Source organism: Misgurnus anguillicaudatus, chromosome 18 (genome assembly GCF_027580225.2).
Source record: "Misgurnus anguillicaudatus chromosome 18, ASM2758022v2, whole genome shotgun sequence".
In the NCBI taxonomy this organism is placed as follows: Eukaryota; Metazoa; Chordata; class Actinopteri; order Cypriniformes; family Cobitidae; genus Misgurnus; species Misgurnus anguillicaudatus.
In genome coordinates, this window is record NC_073354.2 from 21036538 (window position 1) to 21051416 (window position 14879).

Here is a 14879-nt window from a genome sequence, read left to right on the forward strand (position 1 = left end):
CATTACATAAGCTAAGAATGTGAAGCGCTATTGGCTCTTGTGACCGACTACATCATGCTGGTTTATGTCTGAATGAGATCTGACTGTCCGTTTTGATCACAGAGTTGTTCATATAAAGTCTCACAGCGAATCAAATGCGGATAACCGGAAATGGGTAAAGAGGTGGGACATGGGTGAAGCTGAGATGGCTGGTTGCTGAAACCACGCCAGCCTAGCTCGATTCTAGTGACAGCAGTGGCCGTTTACACCTCACTCAAGTGGCCACGCCCTTAATTATGCAGAACTTTAAAGCTTAATCTAATTTAAACGGATGAGTTACAAAAAAAATTCACCCCCCCCACAGTTGTCATGAAGGGCAAAATTAGCTATACAGACCAAAAACACATTTTGTACCAGGCTGTAAACATATTATTTTCTACTGTAAAGTTGGACATTTTTAACATGGAGGTCTATGGGAATTGACTCACTTTTGGAGCCAGCCTCAAGCGGCCAGTTGATGAATTGCAGTTTAAGTCACTTCCGTATGGCTTCATCAGAGAGATCAGAAGGTTGCCCCCCGGTATAAAACTGAACTATACCTCTAGCTTAAGTGAGGTTGCAACGTATATAAACACTATTGCCAATCAGAATCAAGGACTGAAACTAACCATTTTATAAATGATAGCAGCAACCTGTCTTCTCTACAAGTATGAGACAAAAAATGCTTTATCCCTCAAATGTGACACTTTCTAATAAAATCTAGTCATTGCTGCAAGCATCGATTACAATCAGCATTCGTTTGTGTGACTACAAAAGCTCTTCCATCCCGACCCTCCATTCTGTCCGCCTGTTCAAAATTAGCCCCAAACAAATATGACAAAGCCACTGAGATTAATGGCAAGTATTGATAAAGTCACACCACCCCTCAGCTCTGTCAGTAATGAGCGGCTTGGTGCTTTTGGAGCTCAGCAGGTCAAAAAAGATGTTAATGATAGCTTTAACCCCCCCCCCCCCACCACCACCACCACCACCACCACCACCACCTTCTTTAATTTTGGTGTCACTGTGCTTTATAGATGACACTCATAATTGCCACCTGTTTTGCATTCTCAGACACATGAATCAATAGAGATATTGATCTGCTGGGCCTGCCAGCGATTTGGCCCTTATCTATTGTTGACACTCCTTCAACAATTTGCAATGCTGATTGCCCGCGGGTACAATAACACATCCTTGGCCCTGCTGTAAGTAGAGTCTGGTTCTGACTTTCCTATTTACTAGAATGATTGTGCGCATGTATATATGCATGGGCAGCTGTTTATGGGCATTGTGATTGTCAGGATGGTGATGTGTTGCTTTAAGGTAATGAATAATGAGAATGGCCAACGATTATTTTTTTCATACGCCAACAAGCTAACGCGTGATTAAAGCTGACTTGCATTGAAAAGAAGGGAATAAGTAACTCTCCAGGGGTTTGCTAGACTAAATGTATGCAGTCCAAAAAGTGCATTCATTAGGATTAGTGTGGTACATCCTCCAAAATTACATTTATTCTTTTGCCATTTGAGAGAGTTAATGTGATTATCCGAGGGACCATTGAGGCCGCATTGGGGAAAAATAATTGTTTTGAAGTCGGATTTTGACGGCAGTAGATTTATTGCGTGTTGGTAAGCAGAGCTTGACTCATCATAATGCTAGTCAGGTTAACCCCGCCACAGCACAAATGCCAAATGACAGCATGGCATTAATCTCCCGCACTTCCAAGATGAAAGCGAGCAAACGCGCAGGAGAACATATGTTTCCTCCTTACTCATCAAGGTGTAATGATAATAATAGCACCATTTTCCCTAATTGCCGAGTGCAGCACCCTATTGAAAACAAATGAGAGGGTGATGATAAAGTGAAATGTCAGAAAGGCAAAGAAGGGTGCATTACATGACTGAAGTGTGCAAATCTCACTTGTCACTCTGTTTTTCTGTGAAAATGAATCTTTGAATTTAAACAGCTCACCTGTATGAATCATCTCTAAATTTATAAGACAAAGCAGATTGAGCAGGCAATACAGTCATAAAAACAAAAACTAGGTAAAAAAAAGAAATAGGGAAACAAAATTAATAAAGGGAAACCTTTATTTTTAAGAGCGTGTGTCTGTTTTCTAATGAATAAGATTTAATATTGAAATAACTCATACAGAGCTGATTATCCTAAATTGCGTTCATCATCACTAATTACATATTTGCATTTCTCATTAAATCCTCAAAGCCTTAATCGAATAAACATGTTGAAAATTTCTTCTTTCAAGCCAGCTCCTACTGGGGTGTTTTCAACAAAGAAAGCAGTTATTGGAAAGTGGCTCCTCCCACTTGCTAATATACTCATTAAAATTAATCAGAGGTTCAGCTATTCCCCCAGCTACTATACACAGGCTGACCCTGCCTCCTGTGAGTCCCGTATAATAATGACATGTCCCCAAAGGGCGGGACCTCATCTCTGCACGGCCTTAATGTCTGTTGTGTCAATCAATTTACAGCAGCATCTTCGGAGCAGTGACACTGTAATTGACTGGCTTGGGATGTCCAGGCGTGTCCAACTGCATCTTTACACTAGAGAAGGTGGACTGACAGGAATCAGTGACATATTGTAAAGAAAATATGCAAAGTATGTTCGCTCCTGCATTAGATGTGCATGACATGACATTGTTGCTGTTGCTCAACCGATAGATCATTGCATTAGCAGCTGTATGTAGATGTATAAACCAGGGGCGTAGCCAGTATTTTATTTTTGGGGGGTCCTATCCTAAAATAGATGAATAAAATGAGGGGGCAACTAATATATATATAAATGAGGTAGATGGCACACCGAATATTAATGAACTCTCATGTGAAGATGACAGCGTAAATTCCGCTGTACAACGCGTGACATGAGCTAATCCAATCAAGTTTGAAAATAGCTGCATTTAACCGCGCAGCATTTTGATTGGTCAATCTATCAATCAGACTAAGAAATCAACATTTTCTTATCTTATTTTAAGCAATTGGAAATCTGAGGGGGCCGGACCCTCATGGCTACGCCCCTGGTATAAACAAGACACACAAACCTCACACACTGGGTTTCAGATCAGGACATTTTCTAGGTTAACTCAAAAGTTGGGTTCGTCCTTATTTTACCCAGCCATGGGTTGAAACAACCCAGCATTTAGAGTGAATTATTTCCTGAAAATAAATTTACTGTTTGTGGCACATACGAAAGATAAAAGGCCCTGTCTGAGCCTTAAAAGGTCCTGCTATCAAATATTGATAAGAATAGCCAAGAGCTGAGATGGTCTTGACGTGGTTTTTGGTTTACTCAAAGTCTTAAAAACACTAGTTGTGTGTTTAAAAGTCTGTTAAATTAACTATACTGTCTGTTAAATACATTTCAGGCTGTATATCAGTCTGGAAAAACCCTGTTATTCATGACAAGTGATAGATCTGACTCTTTATGGTCAATACAGAAGAACAATAATCTATTTGACAGTCAGCTCTTATCACAATTCAAATGCTTGGTGGGATTTTTCTCACTGCTGTTTTTAGATTTACGGCTCTGGATGTCTGCGGTCTATAAATATAGCTTTAAATGTATCTGTCATGAGAACCTGCAATCATTAGGGACTACGTGCTTCTCAGATAAGTGAAGATGGGTAGGTGAAAGTGCCATCGTTGCCTTGATTTTAAATGTTTATCAGCCTTGACAGTGTAACAGAGTTTGAGAGACAAAATAAACTGCATGCTATATGCGAGTAGCCTCAGGCCGTCGAAATGTTACATTCGGGAGTTGATATAGAAGCCATTAGTCTACAACAATTGTATTTGTGCAATTTGATTTTTCCAATAATAAGTTTTCAGTGTTGCCAGGGATTCTTAACCTAAACAGAGGTTTTATGCCGGTTCTGTAAAATTGTAGCTATGAGGTCATGAAATGAACACAGTGACATCACACCATTTTTATACTGTGATACTCATAGTGTGAGTAATATGCAAGTTCAGTGTGCATTCAAAATGTGAGTGCATGGTATGAGCACACACCCAGTATGTGTGCGTGACCTCACATTGTGACCGTGGGGTGAGATCATACGCTGATCACAGTGACATCAAACCATTCTTAAACTGTGATTCTCAAAATGTGAGTAATATGCAAGGTAATTGTAAATTAAAAATGTTGACTTCATGAGTGCACAGTGAGTATGCCGTGACCTCACATCATGAGTCATGACCACATCATGAGCATCCTAGGATCTCATGGTGAGATCACAGTGAGATCAAATTGTTGAAAGGCCATGTAATCAGGCACTGTTTAAAAAATTATTTTAATTAATAGAAAAGATACTATATATTTTGTTGTTGACATCAAATTAAATTCCACTGTATCTTTTTGCATATTAAGTTGTCACTTGGTAGATGCAAGTAAATTCATTAGCTCATACCAGCCGACCCATCCGCAAAACACATTAAGTATGCATGATAAAAAACAATGCCACGATGTTCAATTTAAAGGGTTAAACCAGTTGAAAACTCCTACTTTATGCTTTATTTATGCTTAATATGTCTATACACAGATTTTCCCCATTGTTTTACTCTGCGCAGAAGGAATCGTCCGTGGAGCCAGAGGCGGAGCCGCGGTATCAAACTTCCGCCCAAACGCTCGTGCGACCAATTCAACCACACCAGTCATAACGACACAACCGTTTCTATACGATCAAATTACTAGCTACAATAAAACTTATCACAAAAATGAACACTCAAACATATATCAGCGTGATAACAACTACTTGAAAGGACCAAAGCCATCTTTCGGAAACTTTTATTGGAAGATCAAAGAGCCAGCAGCTTCACTTTTCAAGACTTATGAGGCACACCTGGTTTTACCGTTTTGGAATCCATTCAGCTGATCTCCGGGTCTGGCGATAACACTTTTTGCATAGCTTAGCACAATCCATTGAATCTGATTAGACCATTGAATCTAACTAAAGAGTTTCGATATTTTTCCTATTTTAAACTTGACTCTTCTGTAGTTACATCGTGTACTAAGACTGACGGAAAATTAAAAGTAGCAATTTTCTTGAACGATGTGGCTAGGAACTATACTCTCATTCTGGTGTAATAATCAAGGACTTTGTTGCCGTACCATGGGTGCAGCAGATGCAATGATATAACGCAGTGCCCGAAAATAGTCCCCAGCTACTGAAAGTTACCAAGCAGGGGGTTATTTTCGGGTGCTGCGTAATATCATTGCGCCTGCTGCACCCATGGTACGGCAGTCAAGTTTAAATAGCAAAAATTTAGAAACTCTTTGGTTATTTTTAAAGCGATGCTAATGGTCTTATCAGATTCAATGAAAGCTATGCTAAATGTGGTACCGCCAGAACTGGAGATCTGCTGAATGGATTTTAAAGTGGTCCAACTCAGATGTAGATGGTTTCAGCAGTAACAACATAAACAAACAGCTATCGTGGAAAACACGTAACTTCTGGTAAACTCCGCTAAGAATCAATAACAACAAAGTCCTTTTAGTTTATTTATATATCAACTCATATTGTTATTTTCGACAAGGTATTTGTTCAGGAGTTCAGTTTAGCAACTAGTCAGACCATTAAACAAACAAAGGCCATAATTAAAGTTCTGACCAAATGCGTAATCGCGTCACTGCGCGTGCGTCTGATGAATCCGTCTAAAGGGGAGCTGGAAAATGAGCCTATTTTCAAAAAAGTGCAGTGTTCCTTTACGGATCTGATGCTAGCAAATGGATGTGTTGATGAATCTTCTATTGATTTGTCTGCCAGGTCAGTAGCATCATTCACTCCTATAGTATTATAGAAGTCAATAGTGACAACTGATCTGTTTGGTTACAAACATTCTTAAAAATATCCTCCTTTGTGTTCAGCAGAACAAAGCTTTATACAGAACAAAGTTTATACAGGTTTGGAACAACTTGAGGGTGAGTAAATGATGAGTAAAAACTATCCTTTTAGGAAAGCAACATGTGAACTGAATCTGAAGAGCAACAGAACACCAAAGTATCATACTCAGAGTTTCACAAAGACTGTACATGATAAATGTACATGAAAACCTTGTGTCTGCGTGTGGAAAGGGCCATTTCAAAATCACTGAAAACTAAACTGCTTTGATTGCTGGCACTTTTCAAAGCAATTTTCTACCAAATAGCCACAGTCTGCCACAAATGGAGGACATAGTATGGAGATAGAGCAAGTATTTCGGTTAATCTTCATCCAGGGTAAGTCAGTGTAAAATGATGTGAGACGAAAACGAGTTGCAAAAACAAACACTGCCATGTGTTTGGTCCACATGTGTACTGTTTAAAACCACAAAAGTACCTACATTATTCAGTGGGTGGTATAATGCAAAGAAATTGGCAGCTTGAGGTAAATAAATAAAGTGATTTAGACACCATGTGTGGTAATAGACTGAGAATATTAAGTGCTCAGTGATGGCAAGAGTATTGCGTGGTCTTACTCTTGACTCCAGTCCGGTTCCAATGGGAACCTTCATGAATTCTTTATAAGGTGCAGAAATCTGAGGATGGGGGTTTATGGACTCTCTTACCTGCCTGACACACAGGAGCAGGTACAGTTATTTCACTTTGAGTAATCCTTCACAAATGACCACTTTGTCTTATTCCTTCAGTTTGGCAGACAAATGAATATGCTCAGGCTGAAATAAATTAAAACCTTCATTCTTAATTGTGAAGAATGATACTGAAACTGCTGTGTAACAGGGTACATTCATATCTAAGAGAGATTGCCAGTAGATTCAAACCTAACTTGATAGATTTTGTGCTGTGCCAGTATGTGTCTTTCCTGGGAATCAAACGCATGATCCATGATAAAGACCCATGGGGCTTTATCGCTTTATCACCTGTTTCATAATTCTTTGGTTTATTTCTTTCCATTCTTTTAACCTCTAGGGACCTGCCATGCAATATTGACGAAATCCTTTTACCATTCTGCTCCCAAGCTCACCTATTTGACCAGAACCATATTAACAATTCATATCCAATTAAATGCGAGAAGACTTTTTAATGCTTCAGGAAAGCCTACACTGACACTGGTATTGCACATTTAATGCTCCTGGTTACGGATACTCTCTATTCTTTATTCTTGAATTTTGTAGTACACAAACTCAAGGGAAAACCCATTATTGGGTCTCAAGCTCACATTGTCTCTCTGCTCTTAGGTCATAAGTAAAAAACAATCCTTGCATTTAAAGCAGTTTTGCTACTTGACTAGAATCGTTTATTATTCAGAGCTAAACTGCTAAAATAAACCTGTCCTTGAATAAAAATTGCTTGAGAAGAAGCAAATTTTCAGAGTATTAATACTCTTTTTGTGTATTGATATATAAGCATCAAATATTCATTGAATTTTTGAATGCAAAATAGGCATTTTATTGCCTGTTGATTCCTGCATAATGCATTGAAAATCATTATGAAACACGTCCAATTTTAGGCAATCACCTTTGCCATCACAGCTGTAGATGAGGATACTGGGGTGAAGCCTGAATAATGACAATTGCATAGATGTCAGATTTTCATGCATTTGTTAGTAGACTCTAGGATATTTGGTTATTTTATGAGTTATTTTGTTTCGGTCATGAGCAAAAATAGCTGTTTATGCGGTAGCATTTTACATTTTTCACGTAAAATCTTACTGTTAAATAGTTTTGACATGAGAAGATGACCACATCACCATGCATTTGGAGGTAAAAATCAGCTATAGCTTTTCTATACATGTATGTCTCTTCTTCACATACATTGTAAAAGTAAATGCATGAGGACCTTTACATTTTACATTACTACATTTTCTACATATCCTTTGTAAGTCTCACTAAATTCTCCTCAGTGAGTTGTTTATTTGGCGAAAGCTGTAGGTGCTGAAAATGCTGTTATTTTCAACCTAGCGTTTAATCAAAAAGGGATGAGCCCAGCATGCTGAGTTGAAATTAAACCAGAAAATGTTTATATTTGACCCAATGATGAGTTAAAAAACAACCCAGCATTTTTAGAGGCAAATCTCACTAAAGATCTTTAACTTAAATGGGACATTCCATGAAATTAGACTTTTTCCATGTTTAAGTGCTATAATCGGGTCCCCAGTGCTTCTAACCCAGAAAACATGAAAAATAGCAACCCTGTAACTTGTTTTGGTAAGGCTCTCTCATCAAGCATGTGAATATATAGGTCATACGGATTTCGCTCCCCCCATGACGTAGTAAGGGGATCTTATTATAATGATACCGCCCTTATATCTGCGCTGTCCAACCATGACACGGCCTCACGAGTGCGAGAGACAGAGAGAAAGAATGACTGACAGCACAACGCGTTTGTATTCCCTCAAACACAAACAGGAGCCTACAATCGTATAACTTGTCGTTTTAATGGTCTTTCTAAAGGTTGAAGACGAGGATTAACTTTACCTTAGTGCAAGAGAGAGAGACCGAGTGAGCGAACGAACGAGAGAGAGAGAGAGAGCAAGCAACGGTTCACTTTCATCAATACAAGTATGTTGTATGTTTCTCTGAAGTTTATATGAATGAACTCGAGAATTAATGCACTGCACGAGACAGAGTGAGAGAACAACGCATATTCACTATCATACTCAATAAGCATAAATATGTTGTTTAATGTTTCTCTGAAGTTTCAAATGAATACGAGGAGTTACAAGATAGAGAGTGAGAGACTGGCAGAAATGCCAATGTGTTCAATCACAATAAGCATAAACATGTAATTTGATCTGTTTCTCTAAAGTTTAAGCATTAAACGTGTTGTTTTATTACAGATCTTTAAATGTGCTCATGTGGTTTGGTGAAAAAGTAAACTTCTGAGTGTTTGTGGACGTGTATTTTATTTGTAACATGCTGAAAATCATTGTGCCTGTTTAAAACACTGGCAGCATGAGACCTAAAAGTCTTTATTTTTATTCCACAATGTTCCCCATCTGCTGATAAACATGTATTTAGTATGCTTAAAACAGATGATTGACTTTTTAAACTTGTTCAAATATATAATGCTAAACATCCCTTACTAACTTCTTTCGTGAGAGAATTTCCCTCTTGATGCTCTGTCTTGTTTAGAGCCTGAGCGCTTGAGACTCCGCGCACCTGAGTAGCTCATTTGGATTTAAAGGGATACATACAAAAACTGTGCATTTTTGCTCCGACCCATAAAGTGCCTATTTTAACATGCCACAATAAATCACCTATAAGGTATTTTGAACTAAAGCTTCACATATGCACTCTGGGGAAATCAAAGATTTATTTCAATATCTTAAAAACGTCTTGTGGAATGTCCCCTTTAAAAATTAGTTTTGTCTCCCAAATGTGCTTACCTGTTTATTTGTCGCAACAGAACATTTTGTCTCTCTTTTTTGTACTATTACCATAACAGGCTTCTGGCTAGCCCTGACTTTCATCTGACCCACATATCTGATGCTGTTTTGCTTGGCTACACACAGTCGATCCTCCATACAAGTGTTTCTAAGCAAAAATGAAAAAGCAGCAGTGCTGATTAAACTCAGGATTGGTCTCGCTTCACTCAATATGATCAGTACACTAAGTCTTTTTTCTCAGATTGTCGATTAATTCATTCTCTCTGCTAAAGGACCACCCCTGTGACCCTTTTCTCTTCAAAGCTCTTCTGCATCAAGGGATTATCAAGTAAAATATGTCATTAAGGAAAAAAGCATATTACACTAAGAATAAAAGAGAATAATAGAGAGAAAGAGAAAGCGAGAGGTACATAAGTGTCCTAAATTTATTCAGGGATTTTATCCCACTCCTCACAAACTGAAGCTCTCATTAAAAACAGAAAGGAGACTTATAAGATTTAAAAGTGCAACAGCTTGAAATGTGCATTGGCCAGCTCTTTCGGGTTTTCATTTGGTTAGTCCATGTCCCCAATGCCCTCAACTCTAACCTTTCAATAAGCCTTTGATAAGTTTGAAGAAAATGAAAAAAATATAAAGGTTTTCAGAAGGTTAATAAGAGAATTGAAACTGTTTCTAATATAGAAGATTCTGTAACGTGATTCTAGAATGATTTTATAAAGGAAAACACCACAGTTTTTCAATATTTTACTATGTTCTTACCTCAGCTTAGACAAATTAATACATACCTATCTTTTTTCAATGCATGCACTTCATCTTTGCACAGCACATCGTGAATGTATTAGCATTTAGCCTAGCCCCATTCATTCATTAGGATCCAAGCAGGGATGATTTTAAAACCCACCAAACACCAAACGAGTAAGTAGGATGGCACAAAATAAAACGTGGCGATATTTTAAGTGGATAAAAAATGAGAACTATATTGTAACATCATCACTCCTGTGAACTCTCCCATCTCGCTCTTACTCAGTAAGAGGGGGAGTGATGATGTTACTGCGCCAGAGGTCGAAGTGCTGCAAACTAAGTACTCTTCCGCCATACAATATAGTTCTCATTTTTTATCTGCTTAAAAATCGGCACGTTTTATTTTGTGCACCACCATACTTACTCGTGTAACTACCCATGAAACAGTCCCCAAATAGGGAAAACATGGAAGTGTCTGGTGGTTTATAAATGTTTGGATCCTAAGGAATGAATGGGGCTAGGCTAAATGCTAACACATTTACGAAGCACTGTACAAAGATTAAAGTGCACGCATTAAAAATGTGTATGTATTACTTTGTCTAAGTTGAGGTAAGAACATAGTAAAATATAAAAAAATGGTGGTGTTTTCCTTTAAAGACTCAGTGAGACTTCAATACTATCTCCAATTTTAATGCAGTCTCTCTATTATGGAGCTTTTCCATTGCATAGTATCCCACGGTTTGGTTTGGGTCGGGTCGGCTTACTTTTGAGAGCTTTTCCATTTGGTGCAGTACATAGTACCTGATACTTTTTTAGTACCACCTCGGTCTGGGTTCCAAGTGACCCGAGCTGATACCAAACTTGACGCGAAAACACCGTAGGTCACTGATTGGTCTGAGAGAATCGTCACTACCAGTGTCATCGTTATAATGTAGGGTGACCATACGTGCCATTCTTTCTGGATGCGTCCTGGCCAGGATTTCGGGTGCGTCTTCAGGAAGTCGTATTTGTCGACCGCATACGTCATAGAGGATTACTATTATTATTACAGAAAGCAACCGTTACATTTTAAGGTAAAAATAAAACTACAATTGTATGTCTTATGTTTTTAACTGAATTGCATATGCGATCAACAAATACGACTTTCAGAAGATGCACCGAAATCCTGGCCAGGACGTGTCTAGGAAGAATGGAACGTATGGTCACCCTATTATAATGTAAAAGATTAGCTTTACCCTCATGCTAGCTTGCGCTGTCTCGAGTAAACCTGTTGTAATCTATGCTTTGCTGTAAATTTCCAAACTCCCTTTTTGTGATGAAAAGCATCCACAAGTTGTGAATCAGAAACATCATAACAGTTTTATTCCAGACTTGGAGCTTGTGGCGGCACATTCGCAATGTGCACATCCACATATATGCTACTTAAATGCATCGACTGACGCCACCGGTGTTTGTACAGAAATTCTTCAATAGCCTACAACTTATCCCCTTATTTCCCTTTTTTAAAGACTTTGAAAATTGTTGATAAAATGGAAAATGTAAATTCAAATTCAGTTTTTCAATTTGTCTTGTCCCTTTAAATTGTTTAATTTTTGGCATGTCCTGGAGTTTTACTGCATCTCAGCACTACTGCAGTGTTTACTGCCATCTGCTGGACACGCAATTTACTTAATGCATCAGATCAACCCCACAGGTATCAAGGCTAGCAGCCAGGATAAAAAGCAATAAAAAGATTGATTTAAGCTCACAAAATCCTAATAGTTGTTGGATCTAACAATTACTCTTTGCACATAAGGCATATAGAAGTTGAACCTAAGCTACTTTCGGTAATCTTTACCTCAGATTAAGTTTTCATCCTGCAAACATTTGACATTGTTCACTGCCACAACTCAATGGCACATTTAGGGCTGGTGCCATCCTACCTTTACATCTGTTACAAGGGAAATGAGCCCCAGCTGGCATCCAAGGAGAACAGAAACAACTTATGCCCCTTAGCCACCACGTCTCTTCATTTTTGCCAGGGATTACTACTTCTGATGTATTGTGTCGTATAAGAAAGTCATTTTCACTGCTCCCGAAACAGCCACAAAATAAATTTGCTTTCATTCCACCAGGTTCAGAAATGAGAAACTCAGGGCCGAACTGATCTGTCCATGGCGAATTAAAATGTATGAGCGGAGCTCAAACCGAGCGCTCTGTGATTTCCAATCTATTACTTTAGAGAAAAAAGAAATGAAACCCTTAGAAAGGGTCAAAAGATCTTGGACAAGAAGAGATAATTGGATCATCTTTGCATATCTGAGTGCATATGTGCATGTCTGTGTTACTGATTACATTAGTTTAAGCCAGCTCATGTTTCGCAAGGGAGTGTATTCCCTTTAACAAGGATATAATTTTCATATAGGTCAATCTGCTTAACAACCAGGCCGCATACACCTGTATAACTCTACTAACTAGTACAGGCATGTCATGTGCAAGTTTTATCTTGTACTCATAGGTGTGTGACAGGGAGCGAACAGGCTCTTGAGAAGGAGGTGAAGCGTCACTAAACAGTGACAGTACAATCGTCACAGTTGTGAAAGAAACCCCCTTTGTGAATCAAGAAAAAACGTTGATCATCTTCAGGATGATTGCATCCGATTGCATCAGGAAGACAAGACTTTCTTTAGCAGGACATGTGGTTTTTGAAACATTTAATAGATTACTAGTCAATAGATGCTGAGTATTAAAAATTATTTTTGTTAATGGTCAGAAAAATACAGCATGCATAAAAGATGTTGTGCAATGAAGAGTGACTGAACTGTAGAGATTAACCAATAAATAGGAGAAACAAAAACAAGATATGTGTGATAGTAGATTTAAGTATAGGGTAGTCTGTTTTGCAGGATATGAAGACAAATAAGGACTACAAAATCAATAGAAATCATTTCAAAGAATGTTCTAATAGCAGCGGGTATAGTCAATGCAAAAGCATTAGAAATGGTTCGCCACTTCTGTCCTGAGAACAACGTGCATTGTGTGCTTTGCATTAAATTATATTACTCAAGTTATCAAATTTTCACAGTGTTTGGTCGTCTATTAGGTATTCATACTTGGGCCAGTGAACTTTCTGTTATTCACATTGCATGATGTAATAGACCTAGTTCTGGCAATGTGTATAAATGTCAAATGTTCTTCTCAGCAGCAGAAGGAAGCAGGCTTATATCATTTGGGTAACAAGATCAGCCAGACCAGAGCAAATACACACTAATGTCCCTTCAACAGGAAATAATCTTAATGATTTTAATGCTTATAGGACATAATGGTGTTCTGGAGAGCATTGTGAACCTGTATAGTGAATGGATCTGTTAGGTTTTTTATTGCATGAGTTTTTAAAGATTATAAAAATGTCTGTTTTTCTTGGTCAATCGCTGTGTTCAGTTAAAATTACTTCAAGCAAAAATCTGAACCTAATAACTATGTATTAAAAATGCAGTGTATTGATAACTGAATGTAATTACTCACCAGCTCTATCAACTAGTATAAGCTTAATCACTTGTGGGTGTTTATATTGTATTACACAGTTGGGTGCACACTGCACAATATTGCCCCACAAAATACAATTATACACATTTTGACCTAATGCTAAGCTAAAATGCAACCCTCTGACAACATTACCCACTTATTTTAGAAACACACCAAGTTAAGGATTTGTATTTAGAAATAAATTGGTGAATCATTCTTATGAAATTATCTGTATTTATATAGTGCTGCATCATCTAATAGGCTACATGTTGTTTTAAGTTGATTGACCTTAAACTTTTTTTAAATCACATTATACGTTTGGTTATAACAATATGTTTTGTGGTAGCCTATAGGGATGTGTAGCATAAATGTTGGACACTTTATGCACTCAGTGGTCACAATAACTCTGAAACCTGAATCTTTATTGCCACCTAGTGGTCATATGTATTTTAGTTGTAAAGTATTAAATTGATAGTTTACCCAAAAATGGAAATGATGTCATCATTTACTCACCCTCGTGTTGTTACAAACCTGTGTATTTTTTGTTCTGCTGAACAAAAATTATTTGAAAGAATGTTTGTAACCAAAGCGATCAGAAATCACCTCCAAACTATGGAAGTCAATGGGGCTTCTGATAGGTTGGGTTACAAACGTTCCTCAAAATAAGAACAGAAAAATGGATACAGTGGCCGGTTGCATAAACATAGCCGTGACATTAAGACTGCGTCTTGAGAATGATTCTGACTAACTAGCAATTAGTTAGGGCTAATCAGTCTTATTATTTGGATTTAAATGAGACCCTTTCTATGTAACATACTTAAAACAGTTATGATCAGTCTTGAAGAAAAAAAATCCATGACTAACTTTAAAGACTAGTCTTAAAGTTTTATGCAACCGGCCACAGGTTTGTAAGAACACGAGGGTGAGTAAATTATGACATTTTGGGGGGAACTGTCCCTTTAAACAAGGCATCAAATCATAGCACAGATAAAGAGAACACAACTCAGCTTGTCACATTTTAACCTTTAACTTTACATACATATATACTCTATACATATAATATCACCCACAATCAGAAAACAAATTATGGCTAAAATGTGTCTATTGTAAATATTATGGGAAATGAAACAGGGTCCCAAACATTACACTAGCCAAAACCTTTTTGAGCAAACCTTTGCCAAACATACGTTATGTAATGAGTGTACTTCCAGTGTATATTTTTTATTAACCACAATTGACAAAATCCTGGATTAAATACATTGACTGCATGCATAAA